Source organism: Pelobates fuscus, chromosome 11 (genome assembly GCF_036172605.1).
Source record: "Pelobates fuscus isolate aPelFus1 chromosome 11, aPelFus1.pri, whole genome shotgun sequence".
NCBI classification, from domain to species: Eukaryota; Metazoa; Chordata; class Amphibia; order Anura; family Pelobatidae; genus Pelobates; species Pelobates fuscus.
This window is the reverse complement of record NC_086327.1, coordinates 102,205,454-102,210,961: the sequence shown is the minus strand read 5'-3', so window position 1 is coordinate 102,210,961 and position 5,508 is coordinate 102,205,454.

Genomic DNA, 5,508 nt, shown 5'->3' with positions numbered 1-5,508 from the left:
CGCCGGCACGGACCGCCATGTAAGGAGCGCGCTGATTGGCTGCCGGCGGCCAGGGGGCGGGGCTTGGTCGGTGTGGTCCAGCAGGATGGGAGAGGAAGGATGCTGCAAGCATTGAGCATGGCTGGCACTGGGATAAATAATATAATAATACTATTATATAACATTATATAACATTATATATCACACACTGCATGGCTGGCATTAGAATATATATATATGAAATCCAAGGTGCACTCACAAGTCTTTTAATGGTACAATGTGATTTATTAAGTCGGGTCTTTTTCAAGATCGGATTCAAAACGTCGATTTTTTTGCTATATGTAATCTTTACTTAATAAATTACATCGTACCATTTTAAGACCTGTAAGTGCATCCTGGATTTTATTTTTTCTATATTTTGGATGCATGAGGATTTGCACTCAGGCTGTTGCAACCAGAATTCTGGTAAGGAGAGTGGCATTTTATATATGTATAACACACACACACACACACACACAATACAAACACCGCATGTCTGACACCAGAGGAGATCTGTGCATGGGTCCCAATAGGGCCATGACTCCAGGCAGCGCTTTGACAGGGGCTGCATTTTGCTGGCCCTGTACACATTAACTAGCCTGCAGCAAGCGTTTATCTGCTTGTCTGTAGCCTGCAGAGGCGACTTACTAATTAGGCAAATTGGGTGGACGCCTAAGGCCTTATGACCGCCTAACTTGTCTTAAGGCAGACTGATCCGTCGGGTCCTCTGTCTGTAACAAAGGGCCTGACACTGGGAAGAGGCCCAGCAACTTGCCCAGTATATCACCAGGTGCAAGTCCCCTCCACTCAGTCTGCCCCAGGCAGGGCCGGCGCCACCTGTAAGGCGACCTAGGCAGCCGCCTAGGGCGCAACTTATCAGGGGGCGCCGGATCCCTGTCCCCGGTGCGCCTCCTCATGCTGCGCCGCCTGAGCACTTTAACAAGCCCCAGGCGGCGCAGCACTGCTGCATGGAGGGCGGCCGGGTTTCAGTGACCGGCAGGAGGGAAGCGCAGAGCGCTCCCTCCTGCCGGTCTCTCCATGTAGCGTGCCGGGCGGCGCGGAACCAGGGACAGGAACCTCTGTTTCCTGTTCCCGGCCGCCGGCGGACTGAAGGGAAGCGCTCACTGAGTGAGCACTTCCTGTCAGTCCGCCGGCGGCCGGGTACAGGAAACAGAGGTTCCTGTCCCTGGTTCCGCGCCGCCCGGCCACGCTAAATGGGCAGGAGGGGAGGGTAAGGACCATTATGGGAGGGGGGTGGGTGGGGAATAACGGACCACTATGGGAGGGGGTGAGGGGGGATGGGGGGGAATAACGGACCACTAGAGGAGGGGGGAATAACGGACCACTATGGGAGGGGGGGGGTGGGGGGGGAATAACGGACCACTAGAGGAGGGGGGAATAACGGACCACTATGGGAGGGGGGAATAACGGACCACTAGGGGGGGGATAACGGACCACTAGGGGAGGGGGGGTGGGGGGGAATAACGGACCACTAGAGGAGGGGGGAATAACGGACCACTATGGGAGGGGGGAATAACGGACCACTAGGGGGGGGGGGATAACGGACCACTAGGGGAGGGGGGGGGGGGATAACGGACCACTATGGGAGGGGGGAATAACGGACCACTAGGGGAGGGGAGGAGGGGGGAATAACGGACCACTAGGGGAGGGGAGGGGGGGGGGAATAACGGACCACTAGGGGAGGGGAGGGGGGGGGGGAATAACGGACCACTAGGGGAGGGGAGGGGGGGGGGAATAACGGACCACTAGGGGAGGGAGGGAGAGGGGGGATAAGGACCAGGGGGGGGATAAGGACCAGGGGGGGGGGATAAGGACCATGAGGGGGGGAAAGGACCACTGGGGATGGGTAAGGACCAGGGGGGTAAGGACCACTGGGGGGGGGGGGGGTAAGGACCATGAGGGGGGGAAAGGACCACTAGGGGAGGGGAGGGAGGATAAGGACCACTAGGGGAGGGAGGGAGAGGGGGGATACGGACCACTGGGGGTGAGTAAGGACCGGGGGGGGGGGTAAGGACCAGGGGGGGGATAAGGACCATGAGGGGGGGAAAGGACCACTAGGGGAGGGGAGGAAGGTAAGGACCACTGGGGGTGGGTAAGGACCAGGGGGGCTAAGGACCAGGGGGTAAGGACCACTGGGGGGGGGGGTAAGGACCATGAGGGGGGGAAAGGACCACTAGGGGAGGGGAGGGAGGATAAGGACCACTAGGGGAGGGAGGGAGAGGGGGGATAAGGACCACTAGGGGAGGGAGGGGGTGGATAAGGACCACTGGGGTGGGTAAGGACCACTGGGGGGGGGTTAAGGACCATGAGGGGGCGGTAAGGACCACTAGCGGAGGGGAGGGAGGATAAGGACCACTAGGGGAGGGAGGGGGTGGAGAATGACCCCTGGGGGTGGGTAAGGACCAGGGGGGTAAGAACCACTGAAGGGGGGGGGGGGGTAAGGACCACTAGGGGAGGGGAGAGTAAGGACCACTAGAGGAGGGGGAGGAAGGACCACTAGGGGAGGGGAGGGAGGGTAAGGACTACTACGGGAGGGGAGGAGGGAGGAAGGACCACTAGGGGAGGGGAGGGTAAGGACCACTGGGGGAGGGGGGTGAAGGAACACAGGGGGAACGGGGGTGGGAAGGTAAGGACCACTGAGGGAGGAGGAGGGGAGGTCCACTAGGTGTTTGGGAGAGGGAGGACCACTAAGGGGGGGAAGGACCACCAAAGGGGGGTAAGGAGGGAGGACTACTAAGGAGAGGGAAGGAGGGTAAGGACCACTAAGGGGGGGGGGGGAGATTACCACTAAGGGGTTGGTGGGAGTAGGGGAAGGTCTACTAAGGGGTTTGAGAGAGGAAGGACCACTAAGGGGTTTGGGAGAGGGAGGACCACTAAGGGGGGAGAGGGGAGTGAGAAGACCACCAAGGGGGGACTGCAGAGGGACAGGGGGCCAAGGGAGAGCACTAAGTGACACACACACACACACACACACACAAAAACCTACAATGCATTCCTACTCACACACAATACATCCCTTACGTTCTCTTACATAACTAATGCACCCCTTACAGACACGCATTGCATTCAATTACATACACAGAAACAAACCTTGCACCCCTTACACACACACACACACACACACACACACACAGAAACATACAATGCATTCCTTACACGCAAACACACACTACATCCCATATAAACACACTACATCCCTTACACAAATTGCACACATAAAAAATCCCCAACTCATGGATGGGCCATGTAGGTGGATTTATGGGTGGGCATTGTAGGCGTATGCCCCCTGGGGGCCCAGACCTTGAGCTGTGTAAGGGGCCCTAAAAAAATGGAGCTGCTTCCTGTTCGTTAATTGTTGTGAGCACTGTTAAAAACAGTCTCCAGAGAGCCTCTTCTACACCAGACCTGTGGAGCCAGACTGAGCCCATCATCAGCCTCTTGTCCTCATCTGGTGGTAAGTAGGCAATCCAATATATTATTAGTGGCACTAATCTCTAATTTACCTCACATTAAATGGATACTATAGTCACCAGAAGCACTACAGCATAATGTAGTGGTTCTGGTGTCTATAGCCTGTGCTTGTATGCTTTTTAATGTAAACACACTGTCTTTTCAGATAAAAGACACTTTGTGAAGACTGGCGTTGGCCCATATGGCAGAGCATATGGGCGGGGCATTGTGATGTCACATGGTGGGCTGGACATATGGGGGGGGGGGCGGCAAAATTGTTTTTGCCTAGGGCGGCAAAAATCCTTGCACCGGCCCTGGCCCCAGGGAAGGGAGAGCCCAACACAGCCTATGTTCTGCAACTCAGCCGGGTAACAGACCAAGTGGTAGAGGTCTTGTGAGCTCAGCCAGAGTGTAGAGGTCTTGTGAGCTCAGCCAATCAGAGTGTTTCCACGGGTTGACACTTCAAATGCAGGAGTACGCAAGATCTCTACTACATGGTCTGACTGCACCTGGCGGAGCTGTAGCTTGGATAACAAAGCCACCGGACCACCAGCAAGAGATACCACTGAGAGCACCAGGGAGGGAGACTACTAAGGAAACTATTACTAGTGTGGGAAGACTGGTCACTAAAACACAGCCTCCTCGCAAGGTTACCCCATCACGCCCACCACTGTACACCCAGCCACCCTTACATTAACTCCTCCTAATCCTGTCACTCTCACCCCCCTCCAGCCATACCACACTCACCTTCACTCACCCCATCATATTAACCCCTTCAATCCTGCCATACTCATGACCCTAACCATGCCACACTCAACCTGTAAACCCTCAATGCTGCTACATTCCCTCCTCCAACCATGTCACTTTCACCCTAACCCTGGGATACTCACTCCGAGCCGTGCCTCAATCATCCTGTCACATTAACCCCCACTAGTCCTGAGACACTTACTTCCTCTTACCCAGTCACACTCCCTCTTCCAACAATGTCACTCTCACCCCCTAACCATGTCACACTCACCCACCCTCATTCTGTCACTCACCCCCAGCAACCCTGTCTCACCCAGTTACAGTCACCCTCTGAAGACCTTTGACATACACACGTAATGAAAAATAGCTTTGCCATAAACACATTGCACAAATACCACATGCAGCACATCACAGCACATACAGTCACAGATACAAACTACACATGCTCACAGAGACCTAAATTCACACACAAGGATACTCACTGTCAGACACACACTCAGGCACATACACAGGTAGACAATGCCAGACACACTCATAAATGCACACAGCCAGATACACATTGTGACTGTATGTCTGTATTTGTCAATGTGTGTGTATGCATGAGTATTACAGTGTGTATATGTTTGTATGTATGTATTAGTGTGTGTGTGTGTGTGTCTATGGCTGCACTGTGATGGTGGTATGGGCAATGAAATGGTAAAGTGGCAACATTTATAATATACATACATATAAAATACATGGGAAAACACATATAAAGAACATTATTATAGGATTATAGACTATGTGGGGAAAATCTCTGACACTTATCTGTATGATTGTTTTTTAAAAGCTTGCCCAAACTAAATAGTAATTTTTGTTTCTAATAACTTCTTCACACCGGCACTTATGTATACAAGACTATGGATTGACTATGGCAAGACTTCCAGGCTATGCAACCATACCCCACAATCCTGCATAATTGCAATATTTGCAAATGCAATGTGTTTACTGCAAATTAAAGGAACACCATAGGGTCAGGAACACACACGTATTCCTGACCCTATAGTTTTAAAACCACCATCAAGTCCCTCTGGCCCCCCCTTGACCCCCAAAATATAGTAAAATCTTACTTTTGCTCCAGTCTGCAGCTGCTGGCTCTACCCCCTGATCTGCTTGCTTGGCTGACTCAATCAAAAGTGTTGTTCTGAGCCAATCACAATGCTTCCCCATAGGATGTGTGGAGACTGTTAAGGAGGTAGATCAGAGGCAGAGCCAAACACAAGAAACGCAACA